The following is a 23363-nucleotide window of genomic DNA, read 5'->3' on the forward strand; positions in this document are numbered from 1 at the left end:
CACACACACACACACACACACACACACATATATCAAAGAGAGACAATATATTACACACACACTTCTCAACCCTCAAAAAAAGAAGAAATTCAAATACTTATGTCTGAACATGGCATACAGAACACAAAGCTCCATAACTTAGTCTTTGCCTAAAAGAGTCTCAGTTACAAATTTGTCAAATGGTTTCTCAGTACAGCTGCTTGAACTTTCACAAATTGCAGCTCAAAACTTGAAAGCACATCCCTTAAACCCAGATTTTCAAAATTAATGGGAGATTTATCATATCAAAGACAAAAATCTGTACCAACATCTGCTTGGTCAATTGAAGCTTTTTAAATATAGATACAAATGCCATTTGTAACAGTTTTTAATTATTTCTGTTATTAGCTTCCTAGGATCGTGATAGAACTGCAATTGCTGAAATAATTTTACTTAAAGACAAATCTTAATTTCAATATGGAAATCCAAAAAGGAAATACTAACTAATAACTAGACATACTCAATGTAATTAGAATTAAAGTCATTCATAGAGCAAAAGGGCATTTTACAACAGTATGAAAAGCTCCAAGTTAGTCTGCTATTTTATAATTCATTAAAAAAAGACAAAATAGTATTTTTACATAAATATAAAAAGAACCTCAGAATAACAATGATCAAGAAAAACTAAGGTTGGGGCGCCTGGGTGACTCAGTGGGTTAAAACCTTTGCCTTCAGCTCAGGTCATGGTCCTGGGGTCCTGGAGTCAGGCCCCACATTGGGCTCTCTGCTCGATGTGGAGCCTGCTTCTGCCTGTCTCTCTAGCTACTTGTGATATCTCTCTCTCTCTCTCTCTCTGTCGAATAAATTTTTAAAAAAATCTTAAAAACAAACAAACAAAAAACTAAGGTCAATGTTGCTGGGGTCAAAGAATTACCTTTCTGGGGCCAAGAAAAAATATTATATTGAAGAATGTTGGGTGCTCAGTTCAATATATGCCATATCCAAAGCAAAGAACTATTTGCTTAAATGAACTAACTTGTGCAAGCTGAGTTGTAGTAAACATGCCTCCCACACTAATAACCGAACTCTCTGGAAGTTTTGAGATCAAGTAGCACTTTTTATGCTATTTTACCCTGTACACTCAGACCATACTCCTCCTCCAATGAAATAATACCAGGGGATACAAGAGTCATTTTGTTACTATGCACTGCTCCCAGACAGCTGGAAAAATAAAATAGAATGTGGTAGATAAAAGCTACCTTCAATGATAATTAGAAGGATTGTAGCCAAAATAAAACAAAAATTACAAGTCGGAGTCAGTAAACATGCAGGCAACAAACTTGAAATAGTGGGTAGAGATGCATATCCCCATTTGTCTGAGAATCTAGCTCTAGAGAGGACAAAGGATTCCCCACCACTGGAATCCGTATCCTTCCCACAGGGACCTCTGTGCTCTGGTATTTCCAACTCAAGGTGGTGACCAGGTAAAGAGCAGATGGATATAGGAAATGCAGAGCCACAAGGCATTATCACTACTTCAAGGAGTTGGAACTTGTAGCCATTTGAGTTCATTCATATTTTTATACTTACTTAATTCAAAGCTTCAGAGAGGTCCAGACTTAAAAAAAATTTGTTTAGACATGAACCCATTATCTTGAGGATATATATGAAGACTCTATTCATGAAAACATTGGCCACAGCATTTGGTAAAATAATGTGCTGGAAACAACCCAAGTTATCCACAGTAGAGTAATGGTAAAATATATGTGGTACATTCACATGAAGGACTAAGACCTTGCTTTCATCATACTTAATTACACATCATAATTTATCATTTCATAAAAATGCAAGATTTTGTACAAGTAACTATTTACAGGATATGCCCTTTGGCACAATTATCTTTACATTTACAAAAACTGAAAGGAAACACAGAAATGCTAATAATTATTGCCTCTGGGTAACAGTACAAGTTATTTTTCTTTCACTTTACTTCTATAATGAAAACTTAGATTTTTTTTTTTTTAAGATGCAGCAGACAGTAAGGAGTTTCCCAAACTGAAAACTACATGAAATGGAGGACGTCATAAATTCCTTAATCAGTTATACATGTACCAAAAGGACATGTTAAAAAGAAAACAGGAACTCAAAGAAAAGCCGCGGTTTCTAAACTCTAAAAGCACTTACACCCTTATGAAATGAATTAAGGAAACTCTTTTGCCTATGCTTTTTAAAGATAATGCAAATTATTCTCCTGATACTGTTCCAAAAGTCAGGGCCCTCCTATCTCTTGCTTCAATTACTACTGCAGCTTCCTAATTGGTCTCCTTGCCCTTCAGCAAGGACAAGAAACATAATGGAAAAGAAAAAAAGATAGTAATCCTTCTTACTTAGACTAGAAATGCTGATGGTACCAATTGCTATTGTCTTCTGATTCCAGAAAAGGAAGTTTTATCCTAAAACACCAAATTAAGACAGTTTCTTTTGGGAACTTGGTTCAGCTCAGTCAGTTAAGCAGCTGCTTTCAGCTTGGATCACGATCCCGGAGTCTCAAGACAGAGCCCTGCATCGAGCTCCCTGCTCAGTAGGAAGTCTGTCTCTCCCTCTGCTTCTCACCCTGCTCCCATCCTCTCTCTCAAATAAATAAATAAAATCTTAACAAAAAAACCCCCAAAACCAGTTTTTTTGGTTTTTTTTGTTTGTTTGTTTTGTTTTGTTTTAAACAAGGACAATAAAAGAAATGGGGAATTTTTGAAAGGGACATTTTCATAAAAACAACATTGTGTGGTGTCATGGACATTAGCACTGTCTCTACAAAAAATTGAACAGGGAATTTTCAGTGGACCTTAATTGATGCTGTAAGCATAATACTAAAGCATAATTTAGTATTATTGCTTTTAAATAGGGTCAAAACAATGGGACCTAAGTCATTTTAAAATCTCTATGAATAGAGTATGATTTCTGTTTTTTAACTGAAGTGAAAAATAAATAAGTAGGATCTTACTCTACAACAGACAAACAAACAAACAAACAAACAAAAACAAGGACAATGACATCATGACTTTCACAACAAATAAGGTGACAGAATGTATCCTGACAAAAGAACTCTGACGGAAAGTAAGAATCTGGTTAAATATCATCAGTTCTACACTTTGTCATCCTGATAGAAGTGATTTTCCTATTGTAGAAAACGCATGTGCAGCATTTGTCCAAACATCAACACTCGACAGTATTGAAAACTTCTATACAAAAATCAGAGCTTTCTCAGAGTTGGTTAGCAGAGTTAATAGCAAAGGAAGAAAATATTTGAAGTACAAACCAAAAGAAGAAAACATATGTTTTCAGACAATCTGTGAAAAGGGTTTCAAAAAACTGGAAAGGCAGAACTATCTTAATGCAAGCTACCGAAGGGACCAAAACCTTCTCTACTGCTCTTGTGTGATTTGGAAAGAACCGTATGGGGGAATCAATGTGGGGGTGGGGGGGACAGTCTAGTGAGATCAGGCGATAACATTAAGAGCTAAAGGAAACCTGAAAAGAAAAAGAGGAGTAAAATGAGCTTGTTAGGAAAAAAGTAAAAATAAACGTTCATAAGAGCACTCACTAACCATGGCGCCTCCCGACATCAGAAATGGGCGAGACAGAAAATAAAGAACAAAGAAGCAGTCTCAGTGCAAAGCAATGAGCAGATTTAGGTATCCTCAGACAAGAGCAAGAGGGGGACAGGTAGCTAAGAACACCCAAGAGTTCTCCCCGGCACGAAGCATAGTTCTTATGCAGCACCATCTGGTTCATCTAGAAACCCAGACAACTTGAGGCTTCTCTAATTAGTACTTGTCTTCAGTCATTAGCAGGAAAACAGAGGCTAGGAAATGTTAATTATTATTGATTTGAACTTCGTTTTAAAAGGTTGCTTTCTCTGCCCTGTACCCCTTTTAGTTTATCATTCTGAAAAGTTTTATTTTAAAGCTCAGACAAGAATAAGAATTCATCCTTGGGCAACAATGTTTTTTTTTTTTTTTTCCTTTGGCAAACATTATTTATATCTCAGGTAAGGGAACAGAGGAGCTGCAAGGCAGTGACTTTTTTTTTTTTTTTTTTTTAATCTCATTTTTAGTGACAACCTGAATCCGTGATTGCCACAAAAAAATGGGCCCAACCCTGCAAACCTCAATGTGATACAAAGTGAGGGCTGTTTGGGGAAGAATCACACTGCAGGCTTTTTTCCTGAGTCTTTTTAACTCTCAAAACAGGTTAGGATGAACATTCTTCTTTTGCTAAGAAATAAAAAAGCCAACAACGACAAGCAATAATATCTACAATCATGAAAAATACTGACCCCAAATTAGGAAGAGCTGTGGAAGACCAGAAAAATGGAAGAGGGAAGCATGAGCAATAACAGAAAACGTTGCAAGTTAGAAGCCAGAGGCGCTCTGGATGGTAAGATGAGAAAATATAGAGTAAAAGGAGGTCAGTAGCATGCAGGGTATCCTTCCTAAGAATCCAAAAAAGGGAAAAAAATTTTCCAAAGGAGCAAGAAGATGCATATTGTATTAAGCTTCCTGCTAGGGATGATATGATTACTACAAAAACATAAGTTACAACGGCATGGAAGCTAAAAGGTCCTGGAACAAATTATGTATGGTCTTAGATATTCTATACATACAAGCACAAAGACTGAAAAGATGAGTTGCTATTAAGGAAATTTGGAACCTTAACAACACTGATAAATATAACTGCACAGTCATTACTGAAACTTCGTTGACTGGATCTCAGGTCCATAGATATTCTACAATGTTCAGTGAAAACCAGCTGACAGAAGAACAAGCTATCTCAAGAAAAATATGCATGCCCGGAAAGCCACAGACCTAGTGATGAAACATGGTGAAGTATATTCAACGTGAGTTTAAGAGGCGAAAGAACATCACAGCGGTGGCCACATAATCAGTGCTCACCAAACTAAAGATGCAGAGGACATATTTTTAATAGAATGTCAGCACTGCTCAGAAATACGACAGTCATATCATGAGAAGCCTAATTATCTGAACATCTTCTGTTCACCATATTCCTCTGATAAATTCTGTATTGCCTTCTGATAAGTTCTGTATTTCAGAAGGAAAACGTGAGAGAAATCCTGATTCTGGACTTTTAACCAATAAGGATAAAGTTGGTAAAGTAGAAATGATGGAAACCTTGAGAGAAAATGACAACGTGAAACTGAAATTTGTAAAAAAAAAACCAGGAACTGCATCCTGGACATTAACATAGAGATGTATCCTGGTCTTTGAAGAAAAGCAGATTTCAAAAAGTTGAGAAAAAAAGAAGCAGGATCAAGTGGTTAGGAACCCTAAATGACAAGCTTAAGAGACTTTTTCATTCTGAAGAGAGGAAAATGGACCACCTTGATGATGAAGAGAACAGCACACAAGAGTGTAAGAGGTATAACGTGATGGCTATGTGGTTCTGCATATCTCACAAGGGCTCCCACAGAAGAGAGACAAGTATGATCTAGGACAAATGGGAGTCACATGAAGCCTTCAGAGGTGTGTCATAAGGTATAAAACTGAAATGAGATGAGTCATAACCAAAAATGCTACAGATAAGGAGAGAGTGGTCTCTTGGGTGATTTTGCTGTTGCAGATGAAGAATTTAGAAATGGTAATCAGCATGCTTGAGACAGGACAGAAAGTTCAATTCCATTTTGCTCCTGACTCCCCCATCAGCAAGAAGGAAAGGGCAGTACTAATATGGCTAAGGAGGAACTGAATTCCAAGGAGAGATAGATTCTCTGAACTAATACTAGGCCCTAGACAAAATGATATCCCAGGATTTTTAAAGAGCCTGAAAATACGGTCATAGAATTACAGTCAAGTGAAAAATGGTAGCGGCGTTGAAAGACAGAGAGAAGGAAATAGACTCCTCTTTAAAATAGGGCTTGGTTCACAACAGTACTCTAAATGGGTTATTAAACAGAGAGCTTATAAAACATGAAACATGTCTCATGAAACAGAGAATAGAATATTGGGAGGTACTAGGACAAGCCTCCCCTAGACCACACCATGCAGAATGGACCGCATTAATCTGCAGATCAGGCTAGCACCTGGTAAGCCATCAGAAAAACAGTAATTTTCGCAAAGATCCTGACCAAGTTCCTCATGAACGCTGTACAGATTCAACAGGGAAATGTGCCTTGGATACATTTACTTATATTCAGCCAATACAGATTAAGCACCTACTAGATACAGCAATGAAGGAAACAGTCAGGAAGTCTGCTATGATGTGCAGATAGGTAGATAAGTACTTGAAGAAATCACAGAAGTACTTCATGGCTTGACAGACCCTTAGAAGTCTCTAATACTGTGCTTTTTAACCTAGGAGGAAATGTGTAGTTCTTCACAAATCCCATGAAAGCTACATCCAAAAGAATCTCCCAATATATAAAATCCTTCATGAGATTTCAGGGGTTTGGTCCATAACAAAACCTCCCTATTCTTCAGCCTCAGCCAGAACTCGGATTAGAAAAGCCCCCTCTGGTGGGTGAGATCTTTGGTCCTATCCTGTTAAACACCTTTATCAAGGCCTTAAATGAAGACAGAGAACACATTCTGAGTCCACTGTGGTTCAGAGGAAAGGGTCTGTGTGCAATGGGCAATTCTGAACAGATACATTTCCTTCTCTGTCAGAGAAGACAATTTCAGGCTCATGACCCCCCAAGTATTCATCAAAAGTTTGAGGGACAAAAATAGTATTCAAGGAGTCCAAATATCCTTTTAATGTTCCAAGATGAGTCTGCCCCTGGAGCAAGGCAATATCCTTATACCATTGTTACAAAGGGCCAGTTTCTTTCTCCTCAAAATCAAATAAGTTCTTTCGTGCAATAAAAAAGAGGTGCCAAGATCAAATTCTGCCTAATTTTAATACAAAGAATAGTTGTACTTCACCTGATCTGATCATTAGTTTCCTTTACATGATATGTACTACCAACTACATCAGTCTTCCACTTTTTCTTGACATCTTGTGCCCACTCATGTTTGCCAGGACAGTATGATTTTTTTAGTCAAATTCCAGCTCCATTTTAAAGCCCTGCCCTTGCTTTTCTTTCTTCTTACAGCCCTACTTTAAAATGATGTTGTTTTGTATATATTCCATGTCTTGTAAGCTACCTTACATCATCTCTGGAACAAAATAGGTAAAAATTAAACAGTGCATGTATCAGACTGGAGAATGATACAAGGCCAGAAAAAAAGAGCTGACACTGATAAGATAAATATACTGCCATTTGGGGATCCCATGGTGGCCCAGTCAGCTAAGTGTCTGCCTTTGGCTCAGGTCATGATCCCAGGGTCCTGGGACTGAGCCCCACACTAGACTCCTTGCTCAGCCGGGAGCCTGCTACTCTCTCTCCCTCAGCCTGCTGCTCCCCCTGCTTGTGCTCTCTCTGGCAAATAATATCTTAAAAAGAAAGAAAGGAAGGCAGGCAGGCAGGCAGGCAGGTTGGCTGGCTACCATCTGGTCTCTATTGGTTAGGAAAATAAAATGGGCGAATATTAACAGAATGAAATTCAACAGGAAACAAATATTGCAAAGTAATACCTGTCTAATAATTTTTTGAAGAGGAAATATAAAAGTGTTTGACTGAGCACCAGCACAAAGACTACATGTGACAGAAACATCCAAAAATTCCAGAAAAATCTTCCTTTCTCCCTTTGCTGTGCTGCCTTAGAATTCAGGATAAACACCTTAAACCTCATGTTCCTCGTTACAAAACAAAAACTATCCTTCCACTCTACAATGTCTCATCTCAAACACGGATGAGAAGGAAAACGGAAGAAGCCATTTGAGCTCATTAAAAGAAAAGCCTGGGGTACCTGAGTGGCTCAGTAAGTTAAGCATCTGCTTTCAGCTCGGGTCATGATTCCAGGGTCCTGGGATCGAGCCCGCATCAGGCTCCTTGCTCAGTGGGGCATCTGCCTCTCCCTTTGCTACTCTCTCCCCCAACTCTTGCTTTCTCCATGTCAAATAAATAAATAAAATCCTTTTAAAAAAAGAAAGAAAGAAAGAAAGCCTTACCTAAAAAATAGCTTAATTGCTTAATTTACTAAAACTATGATTAGCCACAAAATTAATAGACTGTATTCATCCAAAAAAAAAAAAAAAGTAGGAATAATATTACTTCATGGACTACCCCAGTAGTTTTTATAATAGAGAGACTGTATTTTAGAAACAAATTTTAAAGTGGGACACCTGCCTGGTGCAGTCAGTTAAGTGTCTGACTCTTGGTTTCAGCTTAGGTCATGATCTCGGAGTTGTGGGATTGGATCCCACGTTGGGCCCCATGCTCAGTGCACAGTTTGAGATTCTCTCTCCCTCTCCCTCTGTCCCTCCCACTCATGCTCTCTCTCCTCTCTCTAAAATGAGTACATCTTTAAAAAAAATAATAAAAACAAATTGAAAGCCGTCTAAGTATTATTTTCATTTCCATGTACTCTAATACTATATCCAAACAGTCTAGTCCATGCTGAGTTTTTTGCTAGCATTTTTTCAGTTTGACCAAAAAATGTCAATCTTCACTAAGTACGTGATTTAATAACATTCAGGCAGTATTATAAATATCCACATTTTATTTGTCATATCTTTTTCTAAAAGGAAATTTTATTAGGGCTATAGCTAATCCAGAGAAGTAATTAAAAGGAGCACATCCAAAGGAATTAAAACACTTCTAACACATTCATTCAAAGCACCAGTCTTATCTACAATACTAAGGGAAAAAACTACACCATTATCACATACCCCAAGGAAAACAGGGAGACATGATATAATTAAAAGAATTAAACTGGGAACATTTTTCACTGAAGAGAGTTATGGAGAAATAGGAAGTGGAAGAAAGTCTGTGTTCAGTTTTTACAGCCAGCAAAAAACTGCCTATTAGTAATGTCAACTAAAACTTTGAAAGGTTGGTTACTCTTTTTAAAACTGTTTCCTTCCATTTGGGGCTGCTAATCATCCTTGGAGCTTTTTGCAATGTAAGAACCCAGTATTTAACATGTAAACTGCAAAACAGAATTGGGTTAAACTAGCATTTCTGGAACACAGTTCATGATTGCTTAATCTAACAGAGACTGCAACTAGTGTTCCCCTTGTGAATGACTCGATAATTTAAATTTAAAATCCTTCACGATGTGGGAGAGAACAAGAGCTTTCGTTTTTCATTTCACCTTTTAAATGTTCTCTATATGTTTTTATTCTATAAAGCAGTAAGCAAAGTGGCATCCTATTTATTTCATTAAGAACATTAAATGCCGGGGCTGCCTGGGTGGCACAGTGGGTTAAGCCTCGGCCTTCAGCTCAGGTCATGATTTCAGGGTCCTGGGATCGAGTCCCACATTGGGCTCTCTGCTCAGCGGGGAGCCTGCCTCCCGCCCCCTCTCTCTGCCTGCCTCTCTGCCTACTTGTGATCTCTGTCAAATAAATAAAATCTTAAAAAAAAACCATTAAATGCCATGTTTCTTTTTCCCTGATTTAGTATAAGAAAGGTAGACATAAGAATCGCCTAGGTAGGGCACCTGGGTGGCTCAGATGGTTGAGCAACTGCCTTCAGCTTGGGTCCTGATCCCAGGGATCGAGTCCTACATTGGCTCCCTGCTCAATGGGGAGCTGCTTCTCCCTCTTTTTTTGTTTTTCTTTTTTAAAGAGGTGCCCGGGTGGCTCAGTTATGAGCCTTCAGCTGAACCTTCAGCTCAGGTCATCTCAGGGTCCTGGAATATAGCCGCACATCGGGCTCCCCGCTTGGCAGAGAGTCTGCTCCTTTGTCTCCCTCTGCTGCTCCCTCTGCTTGTTTTCTCCCTTGTTCTTGTCCTCCCTCTAATAAATAAATAAAACCTTAAAAAAAAAAAAAAGGTAGACAAATATGCAAAAATAAATAAACTTCAAGACAACATACCCTTCCCACCCTCAGAGTAGAATTCCCGAAACTAGATCTTTAAGTCCTAAGGAAATTCAAACATATTTATCACCTTCTCAGCCATGATGTTAACAGTAAGAACAAGCAAATGGCCATTCCCTCCATACAAACAGCAGGTACACAGAGTCGATTTTACAGCTGGCATCACTTTGTTCCTTCTTTCCCCCCCCCACAAAGAATTTCAGCCTTTAGTTATCATCAGGGAAAGGAGAGCCAGTCCTGCCTCTGAGGCCATCGTTCACAGCAATCACTGAAAAACCTACGGTGAATAAAGCTGATGAACTCCCAAACCTAAAATGTCCTTTTGGCATATACAGCTCATCTCTGAAACTCAATGCCATATTTGAAAAGTTAAAATGATAATTAAAAGAAGCACCCTGATCTTTTAGACAGAATTTCCCCCAGTAAAGGTAAGTGGCTACGGTTGATGGTAAACAGTAATTTGTTGATGCCAATACTTGTAAGAGAGTGATTCTGACCATATGATTCTAATGGCATCTATTTTATCCACTTCTCCCACACTTAAAAAATGAGACAACAGAGGACAACTGAGTACTGGATTTGGGGTAATAAGATGAAGATTCTGGTTTTAATCCTAATGTCACCTAGCACTGTGTTCTTATGTGAACCACTTAAAGTCATTTCATCTCTGAACTGTGGAAGTTGAGGTTTTTCTTTTTTAATTTAATTTTATTCTTTCAGTGTTCCGAGATTCATTGTTCATGCACCATACCCTGTGCTCCATGCAATACGTGTCCTCCATAATACCCACCACCAGGCTCACCCAACCTGCCACCTCTCTCACCTCCAAAACCCTCAGTTTGTTTCTCAGAGTCCCAGTCTCTCACGGTTTGTCTCTCCCTCTGATTTACCCCAGTTCACTTTTCCTTTCCTCCTCCTAATGTCCTCCATGTTATTCCTTATGCTCCACAAGTAAGTGAAACCATATGATAATTGACTCTCTCTGCTTGACTTATTTCACTCAGCATAATCTCCTCCAGTCCCGTCCATGTTGATACAAAAGTTGGGTATTCCTCCTTTCTGATGGAGGCGTAATATTCCATTGTATATATGGACCATATCTTCTTTATCCATTCTTCTGTTGAAGGGCATCTCAGCTCTTTCCACAGTTTGGCGACTGCAGCCATTGCTGCTATACACATTGGGGTACAGATGGCCCTTCTTTTCACTCCATCTGTATCTCTGGGGTAAATACCCAGTAGTGCAATTGCAGGGTAACAGGAAGTTGAGTATTTCATTCCCAGGTTCTAGAGTCTCCCACTTAGATGAAGAATTGTATGAGGGAAGAATTCCAGTCCTTACATGCTGTAAGTCTATATTAGTTCTCAGATGTGCTAATAAAAAGACCTTAAAGTATGCAAATTAATGTATCTTTTTCATTACTCCAGGTTGTTGAATACTAAATCATTCCCCTCTTACTGGGTGTACTTTGTTAAATGCAACACATGATTTTAACTCTGCGCCACTTAGTTACCTTCGATACTCCTTTGGACTTCCATGTTTGCTAGGCCAACGCTCACCTGGGTAAACAGGCAGTTGCATTGACAAGGCCAGTTTATTTGCCACCAATGGATAACCCTCTACCTATGTAGTTAACTACCATTGTTTTTGTTCTACTTTAACTGCTAAGAAAAGCCTACCAAATGAGACACACTATCTATTCCAGCCAGCATTAAAAGGCACACCTTGAGATAAAATGATCCCAGGGAAGTCAGAGGAAGCTAGTCACAGTAAAAAGGAAAGGAATTACAGAACAGCTGGCAGCAGATTATCAAGTCTCTCAATTCAGGGCCTGACAAAGGCCTCAAATATAAAGCTGTCAGGAAGAACCACTGAGGATAAGGCATTTTTGCTTCCTTAGACCACAGCAGGATAATGATGCCAATCAAGTAGAATGGGTAGAACATTTCTAAGCCTGCAAAGCAATGCTTATATTTTAAAATCACTGGCTCAGTGATGCTAACCTCATTTAATGAGCCTCTATTATGTGCCAGGCATTGGGCGAGATGCTGAGGATACAAAGATGAGTAGGACAAGGTCCCACAAGGTGTTCCCCATCAAAAGAAGGAGAGAGGTAAACAGCAAATCCCAGTATGCCTGGTGATAAATGCTGTCACAGAGGGAAAGCTCCCCTGGGAAGGCAGAAATGAACCACAGAAAGAAGGGTGGGGAGGGCATTTCAGGCAGAAGAAATGCAAGAGCGAAGTCCTGGGATCAGGAAAGACTGTGATGTGGGGGAATGTGAAGAGACAGCATGCAGGAACAGGAGCAGCAGAAAGAAGTCTGAAAATTTTATTTTATGAAATGAAAAGCCTAATTTTGGAAAAGCTATCAGAAATGCGAACAGCTATGCTGAACAAAAAAGAAATGTGATTTCATTCATATTTCAAAAAACTTACATGAGAGTTCACCTGAACTTCTTATACTTCTAGGGCAGTTTCTTTTGATTACTGTGGCTTCTCTCCAGAAAAGAAATTTTTAACAACTTGGCAATTACATCCTCTCACTTTTATTAATTTTTGGTTGTGCAGCTGGATTTTCTAGGGGCCTAGTGAAAGGCCACTGGGAAATCTGGATATAGTCTAATTTTAGAAGGCTGCCATATGCTATGTGCTAAAATTATAATAATGATACATCCTGAAATGTGTTTATAAGAAATATAACCAGTAACACAAAAGGGGTCAATAAGTAATGCTGATCACTTTTCCTCTCACACATGTCTTACTTAAATCATTTATGTAAGCCATGACTTTAAAATGTCTTCTTTTTTAAGCTATACTCTTGAACAAGAAATATTTAGAGAGTAACTCCTTAAAAAAAAAAAAGCAGCTAATTTTTAAAATGAAACAATCTTGCATAAGCCCTAATTATCACTTCAGTATTTGTGGATGAGATCTATATTTGAAGTAGAAAAAATAACATTTTTTGACAAGGTCTCTGGAAGGAGTGAGGAAAGCCACTATTATTTTAATAGGAGTGACTTTAAAATCACACGCTAAATTCTCAACACCAACATGGAATAAATCAAGAAGTAGGTCAAAAGTTGTTAGGTAAACTAAAGGAGAAAAAATTAGTAAAAGGAATCTTTGTCCTTTTTTGCAATAAGACAGTTTTGTGAGAGAGTATCCCCTCAATTCATACCAGTCATGCTGTGCCTTACTACTCAATAACCTTTAGGAGAGAATATCACAGGTAAAGATTCCAAAATCATTGTATTATGTTAGAAATTCCCTCTGGCCTTTTCCTGCTCTCCCTTTCTCAATAGAATCTATGTCCTCATTTGCAGTGAGATGATTTTGTGGGAAATCATGACCATAAGTTTTAGAGAGCTGTCTCCAAACTGTGTATCAACAGAGCACCTGACTCATACCTTATTTTAGGAATGGGTTCGTTCTGTGGGTATAGCTGCCAGCCTCAGTTATGTCTCTCTGAGAGCCTTAGCCATTTTAGTTCCATAACTAAATTACTGCTATGGGTTCAAGATACTCTTCCTTTTCTAGTTTACTAGCCAGAGCCAATCCAGTTCTTTCCCAGGGTGGAGCAGCTAGGAAGATACCCCCAGGAAGTTGGGTTCAAACCCACAGAGCCTAGCTTCAGATCACACATGAACCACAATCCTGCACTTCCCTTTCGTCCCTCATACAATTCTTCATCTAAGTGGGAGACTCTAGAACCTGGGAATGAAATACTAAAGACATTCCCACTAAAAGAAGGATAGTGGGGCATCTGGGTGACTCAGCGGGTTAAGTCTCTGCCTTCGGTCATGGTCTCAGGGTCCAGGGATTGAGCCCTGCTCTGCCCAGCAGGAAGCCTGCTTCCCCACCCCCACTCGCCCTGCCTACCTGTGATCTGTCAAATAAATAAATAAAATCTTAAAAAAAAAAAAAGACAGTAATACCTATAACACCTAAAATCACAAAAGAAAAATAAATAACCAACAAATATTCAACTTCCCTTGTCATCAAAGATAAATAAACTAAAATCATAGGACAGCATTTTTTACACAGCAAATCATCAAAATAATTTTAAGTATAATATCCATGTTGTCAAGAATGGTTCAAAAGTGACACTTAAATATATCACTACAGGATAACTGAAATTACCTTCCTAGAGAATAATTTAGCAATATTTATCCAAAGTTTGTAAAATGTTGATACATGCACCCCAAAAAAATCCACTTCTAGGAATTTTGTTAAAGAAAATAATCAGACAGGCCCAGAAACAAGAATACTCACTAAAGCACTGTCAGTAAAAGGGAAAGATGGAAAATAACATCTAGCCTCATCTAACAAGTCCAACAACAGAGATTTGGTAATATAAATTTGTGTATCAGTTATTGAAATAGCCTTTTTTGAGGGAATATTTAATAACATGCAAAAACATTCTTAATGTTTTATGTAGTGAAATGTATATATTATGGTCATAATTTTATAATATATAGAAACAGGAATTAAAGAAATCAAGCCAAGAGATAATCAATTCTATTGTTCCTTCGAAGCCCTTGGTTCCAGGTAAAAAGTATCTCCACCCAAATGGAGGCCCATTTGGTGGCCCATCCCCACCCAAATATCCTTAGATCTGTGAGCCAAGAGGAAGGGTATCAAATGCCTGGAGTTCTGGCCCCCTTTCACAACATACCACTATAAATAGCTGCAGAAACAAGGCCAAGAAATAGATAGGGGTCCTGTGAGGTTAGAGGTACAAACCCACAGCCCACAACAGCAGGCAGGATCCCATAGCAATTGCTACCTTTACCATTAAATTTAGCACACATTGCTCTAAATACTTCTAATTTCTAGGTGAGCCCTATCTCATCAGCTAGATTCTGAGACTAAAATAATTTCTGTATTATACAGAGAAGATCCCTCTCATCTGTGAACTTAACAGTCATGTTTTTTACTATATTCCCAAACAACTCGGACTTGTTGTTTTGGTAAGCTTCAAACTTGACTCAACATGCACCTAGAATGGATTTCTAGCCGACTATCCACATCCCCTATTTAAGTGAAGTGTTTTTATCTCTACGTGGTCACATGTGCAGTAACCTCTTTTAAGAATAAAACTTTTATTTCCTTGTAAAAGTCTGCACACAATACCTGGAAAGTGGTACTTGGATATTGGAAGAAAAATTACAAGAAAGCAAATACCAAATTCAACTATGGCTCAGACTGAGAGCATGAAACAAGCTCACAATACAATCTATAGGGAAACAAACAAAAAACAAGCAATTTATTAATCTTTCAGAAAGGGTTACAAGCAGCAGAGTGGGTTAGTACCAAGCAGTGCAGTTGCTGAATTACACGTTAAGAGCATGTTTAGTTTTGCTAGAAAATGCCAACTTGTCTTTGAAAGCAGTTTTACATTTTGCATTCTTACCAGCAATGAAGGAACATTCCCATATTTTCATTCTCTCTAGAATTTGGTGTTGTCACTGTTTGGGATTTTAGCCACTTTAATAAGGGGATAGTTCTATCTCATTGTTTGAATCTGAAATTCTCTAAAGACATATGATGTTGCTTATTTGCCATATGTATACTGTCTTTGCTGAGGTGTTTATACAGATCTTTGGCCATGGATTGTTTTCGGTGTTGTATCTAAAAAGACACTGCCAAACCCAAGGTCACCTAGGTATTCTCTTAGTTATAGTCAAGGAGTTTTTTAATTTTGCATTTTATATTGAGGCCTGTGCTCCACTTTGAGTTAATTTTTGTCAGTTATTTTAATAAAGCGAATTTAAATAAGAAAGTAGAGATCTGAAAAGGCAAAAAAGCATGGAGGTGACACCAATTTAGTAAGTCCAAGAGGAAACAAAAGCAGTGACTAGAACTGGTGCTTGGGAAAGGGGCTTCACAGAGCCGGGGTCCAAAGAGCTAAAAGATGGCATGGGCAGCTAGTGCTGGTATCTCTAGACGTCAAGACGAGGCGAGTACTGGGAATATAGGGGGAAATATCAGGAACAAAAACCAACTGCCACTGCACGCTCACTGAGGATTGTTATGTTTTCATAAAGACTTGGTCCCTTTGTCATCATGGAATGTCTCTCTACTCCTGATAATATACCTAGCTCTGAAATCTGCTTGTCCAAGGGGAATACAGCTACTCCACGGTTATTGTGACTGATTAGTGTTAGCATGGAATTTCTTTCTCTACCCCTTCACTTTTAATCTCTCTGTCTTTATAGTAAAAGTGGGTTCTCCTCTTCAAACAGTGTTGTTTGCCTTTAGGATGCTTTAAAATTTTTGTTGAAAGCCAGATACGATGTACTGGGTAAATGAACCTGAGGTAAACAGGCCCTTATGGTGAGCCGGCGTTCAGGTTGTATTTACTGTTTGCTGTCGCTGTAGGTGTCAGAGGCTAAATTTTTCTGTGATGTCCTTGTTTTTTTGTGTCCTCTGTTGTCTCTAGATTTCCCTAGAGACTGCTTCTAAAATAAGGTCCGAGGTAGGAAGATCTTTCTGTTGTATTTCCCTATCATAATATAGGAACTCTACTGTGTGGGAGCTACTGTGAAGGTAGGGAAGCCAGGGAAGCATCCACAGTTTTGTGACTAGGTCTGCCTTCTAGTGAGACTTTGCCCCCAACTAGTGTGACCTTCACTAGTGACTCTCAATTTTGTGGTTTCTCTCTCCTTAAGAGAGACAGGAAGATGAAAGGGGGGTAGGGTTGGTCATTCCCCTTCCCATACCTGGAAGGCTAGAGAGAACTGGAGTTGGGTATTTCCTTTTCCCCAGGTCAGTTAGGCTCTAGTGAAAATGTTCCTCTTGAAAGCAGGCCTTGTCAAGAAGAAGATAATGAGAATACTCTAGGTCTATTTCAAAATGGCTACTTCCCCCTCCTCCTGCCAGAAGCATAAGATTTTTCTCCAATGTTTATTGCAAGAATCTGCTAGAAATCCTGGAGGTAAAACCCAGGCAAGTACGCCCTACCCCACCCAAGATGTGGCCACCTCAGAGTTTTTAACTCTCAGGCTTGTCCACACTGAGCCTCCAGCAATTCATCAGTTAGTTTAGGGTTTCCTACCCGAGTGTTGGTTCCCAGAGAGATTTTTGCTCCTCGGTTTCTCCTCCAGTATGCTATGATTCTCTGTATCAGCCTGTTTGTCCCCATTTTGGAGGCAATGGTTTTCCTTGCAACCTCAATTCCCTGATGAATCTATAAGAAACACTGCTGATTTTCAGTTTGTTCAGTTTTTTTTCTTATTGTAAGGACAGGCTTGGTGACTTCCAGGCTTCTCAGATGCCAGCCAAGAAACCGGAAGTGCCACAGTGGTGAGGGATGTGTTCCAAAATTCCAGTGGATGCCTGAACTACAGACAGTACCAAACCCTATATACATGTATATTTCTATACATGCTTACCATGATAAAGTTTAATTTCTAAATTAGGCATAGTAGGAGATTAATAACAATTAATAATCAAATAGAAGTATAATACTACGCTGTAATAAATGTTATGTATATATGGTCTCTCTCTCTCTCTCAAAATATTGTACTATAGTCACCCCCTGCATGATAGCATGAAGTGAGGTGAATGATGTAGGCATTTTGATGTAGCATTAGGCTACTACTGACCGTCAGAAGGTGGGTCACCTTCTTCTAGACGGCAACAAACCACAGGTAACCGAAGCTGTGCAGAGTAAAGCTATGGATGGGGAGGGGGGGCCGTCTGTAGTTTTCAAGTAAATAATCATTGCCAATAGTTATTATATAGAATCCTAAAATTTCTTAGAATCGGACCATTGTATAACACTAATCCACCTCATTCTCATTGGAGGAAAATCATTGTAGCTCCCCAAATGTGAAGGCTCTCATTTTATAGCTATTAGGGGACCATCTTATTTTAAAAGTTTTAAGAGGTTAATATACTGAATGATTTCTAATTTTGTGTTTATGGAAGCATTCACTTTGTCCTGAAGCTATATTTAGTTGACTAAAAAATTCAATTCACTAAAGATCTATGACCCTGCCAGTAAGGAGGTAGTAAACTAAAATAAAACGTTAATATTGCAAAGTATAAAACAAAATGTACCTTAAAATACATCTACCCTTTACTTTTGCTTAAGCACATCAGCTCTGGAGGCAGAAAGAAATATGTTTGGATAAAATTTTTCCCTATCCTCATTTCTCTGCTCTGTAAAGTAAGGTAATAAAACTTAACTCAATGGATAATTATAACGGATGATGTAAAGTGCTCTGCACTTAAGGGCATGGCATAAACAGTACTTGTTCCCTCTGTTGTTATTTGTATTATTACAAGTCTGTAACTCCTTCACCTGCTATTTTCAGTGCTGGAAATATTTCAGGGACAGAGTGTACTGCACTCTGTGTAAGGCATACCTTAGCTGTATTCATTCTACTTAGACCATTCTATGGCCCCTTCTACTTCCTAGGAATGAATTTCATGAAGAAAAGCTTTCCATTCTATTATTTTCCTACATTTTTATAAAACCTAGTTCTCATCAATCTGCATGTAAAATGCTACTCTGTATACTAAAAAATAGGAACCAAGAAAGAAGAAAAATAAAAACTTCTTGGATGCAAACATAATGCCAAAAGCACTGGGGGAAAAGTTAATAAGTTTTTGGCTAAAAACCCTTTTGTAGCAGGAATGAATTTATAGAACTGCTTTTAAAATTCTATTTAATACTTCCTTTATTTCTAAAGGTCTAATTCCACTTCTGAGATGCCAACTCTCAAAATGAATGACGAATAAATTCCTCAAACTGAGAGAAATTTAAATTATATAAAAACTTTCAAATTCAACAGCTTTAATCCCATAGCTTTTAATAGTCAACCTGTTATTTTTATGAGTTTGGTAATGATGAATTTTTCTTCCCCAAGTTTTGTCTATGCCAGCAAAGCTTTTCCAAAATCTAAAATGAAATTCGAAACTGAAAAGAACTTTTTCACAACACAAGGCAAAACCTGTATCCTTTCCCCCCAATTATTAAGGAAACTAAAATAGCTTCTTTAAGTGAATAACCCAGCTCCTTTTCACAGAAAGCATGAAAAAGATACCAGAGTTCTTCACATTCCTGTTTAAATTCCCTCCCATAGGATTTGGAACTAAAATTCTCTTCAAAGCAATTAAATGTGGACTTAGTTATTTAGTGACAGAAACTATGTCCTAATGTTAAGTTTCTGAATGGAAGAATTGACCTACATTCTTGGACCTGAGTGGTCTTGGTTTTGTCATGGAATGAACCACAGAGCAGAACAACATTACTTTCTAGCAGTTAAGTTATTCTAATAACTTGTTTTCTAATCTTTCATTATTTTTCCCAAATTAAGCAACTGTTTCAAACCTTTTCCTCTAAAAACAAACAAAATGAGACATACTTTTTTTTCACGAGTTTGTAAAAATTCAATAAGGCAAAGCTTTCATAAGGAAGCACTGAAAACACACCTGCAGTCTTACTTATTTCTATATAACCATGTGCTCCATCCTAAGGAATATGGAAAGTATCTATTTTTAAACACTTAGTCCCTCTGGTGTTTGTAGGCAGTGGTGTGCCCATGGGTGAACATAAATCATCCATGAATATCTGAGTCCCTCTGTATTCATTTTGTTTCTCCTGTTTCCAAAAGAATAATAAATGTTACTTTCATTCAAAAGAAGTCAAGCTGGATAGTCAGCACAAGCCAATTTCCTCAGGGAACAAACTTCAGTTTTCTTTTTTTTTTTTTTTTTTTTTTTTTTTTTTTTAATAAACATATATTTTTTATATACATATATTTTTATCCCCAGGTCTGTGAATCACCAGGTTTACACACTTCACAGCACTCACCAAATCACATACCCTCCCCAATGTCCATAATCCCACCCCCTTCTCCCCAACCCCCTCCCCCCGGCAACCCTCAGTTTGTTTTGTGAGATTAAGAGTCACTTATGGTTTGTCTCCCTCCCAATCCCATCTTGTTTCATTTATTCTTCTACCCACTTAAGCCTCCATGTTGCATCACCACTTCCTCATATCAGGGAGATCATATGATAGTTGTCTTTCTCTGCTTGACTTATTTCGCTAAGCATGATACGCTCTAGTTCCATCCATGTTGTTGCAAATGGCAAGATTTCATTTCTTTTGATGGCTGCATAGTATTCCATTGTGTATATATACCACATCTTCTTGATCCATTCATCTGTTGATGGACATCTAGGTTCTTTCCATAGTTTGGCTATTGTGGACATTGCTGCTATAAACATTCGGGTGCATGTGTCCCTTTGGATCACTACATTTGTATCTTTAGGGTAAATACCCAATAGTGCAATTGCTGGGTCATAGGGCAGTTCTATTTTCAACATTTTGAGGAACCTCCATGCTGTTTTCCAGAGTGGCTGCACCAGCTTGCATTCCCACCAACAGTGTAGGAGGGTTCCCCTTTCTCCGCATCCTCGCCAGCATCTGTCATTTCCTGACTTGTTGATTTTAGCCATTCTGACTGGTGTGAGGTGATATCTCATTGTGGTTTTGATTTGTATTTCCCTGATGCCAAGTGATATGGAGCACTTTTTCATGTGTCTGTTGGCCATCTGGATGTCTTCTTTGCAGAAATGTCTGTTCATGTCTTCTGCCCATTTCTTGATTGGATTATTTGTTCTTTGGGTGTTGAGTTTGCTAAGTTCTTTATAGATTCTGGACACTAGTCCTTTATCTGATATGTCGTTTGCAAATATCTTCTCCCATTCTGTCAGTTGTCTTTTGATTTTGTTAACTGTTTCCTTTGCTGTGCAAAAGCTTTTGATCTTGATGAAATCCCAGTAGTTCATTTTTTCCCTTGCTTCCCTTGCCTTTTGCGTTGTTCCTAGGAAGATGTTGCTGCGGCAGAGGTCGAAGAGGTTGCTGCCCGTGTTCTCCTCAAGGATTTTGATGGATTCCTTTCGTACATTGAGGTCCTTCATCCATTTTGAGTCTATTTTTGTGTGTGGTGTAAGGAAATGGTCCAATTTCATTTTTCTGCATGTGGCTGTCCAATTTTCCCAGCACCATTTATTGAAAAGGCTGTCTTTTTTCCATTGGACATTCTTTCCTGCTTTGTCGAAGATTAGTTGACCATAGAGTTGAGGGTCTATTTCTGGGCTCTCTATTCTGTTCCATTGATCTATGTGTCTGTTTTTGTGCCAGTACCATGCTGTCTTGATGATGACAGCTTTGTAATAGAGCTTGAAGTCCGGAATTGTGATGCCACCAACGTTGGCTTTCTTTTTCAATATCCCTTTGGCTATTCGAGGTCTTTTCTGGTTCCATATAAATTTTAGAATTATTTGTTCCATTTCTTTGAAAAAGATGGATGGTACTTTGATAGGAATTGCATTAAATGTGTAGATTGCTTTAGGTAGCATAGACATTTTCACAATATTTATTCTTCCAATCCAGGAGCATGGAACATTTTTCCATTTCTTTGTGTCTTCCTCAATTTCTTTAATGAGTACTTTATAGTTTTCTGAGTATAGATTCTGTGTCTCTTTGGTTAGGTTTATTCCTAGGTATCTTATGGTTTTGGATGCAATTGTAAATGGGATTGACTCCTTAATATCTCTTTCTTCTGTCTTGCTGTTGGTGTAGAGAAATGCAACTGATTTCTGTGCATTGATTTTATATCCTGACACTTTACTGAATTCCTGTATAAGTTCTAGCAGTTTTGGAGTGGAGTCTTTTGGGTTTTCCACATATAGTATCATATCATCTGCGAAGAGTGATAATTTGACTTCTTCTTTGCCGATTTGGATGCCTTTAATTTCCTTTTGTTGTCTGATTGCTGAGGCTAGGACCTCTAGTACGATGTTGAATAGCAGTGGTGATAATGGACATCCCTGCCGTGTTCCTGACCTTAGCGGAAAAGCTTTCAGTTTTTCTCCATTGAGAATGATATTTGCGGTGGGTTTTTCATAGATGGCTTTGATGATATTGAGGTATGTGCCCTCTATCCCTACACTTTGAAGAGTTTTGATCAGGAAGGGATGTTGTACTTTGTCAAATGCTTTTTCAGCATCTATTGAGAGTATCATATGGTTCTTGTTCTTACTTTTATTGATGTGTTGTATCACATTGACTGATTTGCGGATGTTGAACCAACCTTGCAGCCCTGGAATAAATCCCACTTGGTCGTGGTGAATAATCTTTTTAATGTACTGTTGAATCCGATTGGCTAGTATTTTGTTGAGTATTTTCGCATCTGTGTTCATCAAGGATATCGGTCTATAGCTCTCTTTTTTGGTGGGATCCTTGTCTGGTTTTGGGATCAAGGTGATGCTGGCCTCATAAAATGAGTTTGGAAGTTTTCCTTCCATTTCTATTTTTTGGAACAGTTTCAGGAGAATAGGAATTAGTTCTTCTTTAAATGTTTGGTAGAATTCCCCCGGGAAGCCGTCTGGCCCTGGGCTTTTGTTTGTTTGGAGATTTTTAATGACTGTTTCAATCTCCTTACTGGTTATGGGTCTGTTCAGGCTTTCTATTTCTTCATGGTTCAGTTGTGGTAGTTTATATGTTTCTAGGAATGCATCCATTTCTTCCAGATTGTCAAATTTATTGCCGTAGAGTTGCTCATAGTATGTTCTTATAATAGTTTGTATTTCCTTGGTGTTAGTTGTGATCTCTCCTCTTTCATTCATTATTTTATTTATTTGGGTCCTTTCTCTTTTCTTTTTGATAAGTCGGGCCAGGGGTTTATCAATTTTATTAATTCTTTCAAAGAACCAGCTCCTAGTTTCGTTGATTTGTTCTATTGTTTTTTTGGTTTCTATTTCATTGATTTCTGCTCTGATCTTTATGATTTCTCTTCTCCTGCTGGGCTTAGGGTTTCTTTCTTGTTCCTTCTCCAGCTCCTTTAGGTGTAGGGTTAGGTTGTGTACCTGAGACCTTTCTTGTTTCTTGAGAAAGGCTTGTACCGCTATATATTTTCCTCTCAGGACTGCCTTTGTTGTGTCCCACAGATTTTGAACCGTTGTATTTTCATTATCATTTGTTTCCATGATTTTTTTCAATTCTTCTTTAATTTCCCGGTTGACCCATTCATTCTTTAGAAGGATACTGTTTAGTCTCCATGTATTTGGGTTCTTTCCAAACTTCCTTTTGTGGTTGAGTTCTAGCTTTAGAGCATTGTGGTCTGAAAATATGCAGGGAATGATCCCAATCTTTTGATACCGGTTGAGTCCTGATTTAGGACCGAGGATGTGATCTATTCTGGAGAATGTACCATGTGCACTAGAGAAGAATGTGTATTCTGTTGCTTTGGGATGAAATATTCTGAATATATCTGTGATGTCCATCTGGTCCAGTGTGTCATTTAAGGCCTTTATTTCCTTGCTAATCTTTTGCTTGGATGACCTGTCCATTTCAGTGAGGGGAATATTAAAGTCCCCTACTATTATTGTATTGTTGTTTATGTGTTTCTTTGATTTTGTTATTA

The 23363-nt window shown here is 38.2% G+C and overlaps 1 protein-coding gene across 2 annotated transcripts in view; it reads right to left on the reverse strand.

Annotated features, from left to right (window-relative positions):
* Positions 1-23363, reverse strand: part of OXCT1 (3-oxoacid CoA-transferase 1) — a 128602-nt gene that overhangs the window by 63005 nt on the left and 42234 nt on the right. The window lies entirely within an intron of this gene.

Source organism: Mustela lutreola, chromosome 5, assembly GCF_030435805.1.
Source record: "Mustela lutreola isolate mMusLut2 chromosome 5, mMusLut2.pri, whole genome shotgun sequence".
NCBI classification, from domain to species: Eukaryota; Metazoa; Chordata; class Mammalia; order Carnivora; family Mustelidae; genus Mustela; species Mustela lutreola.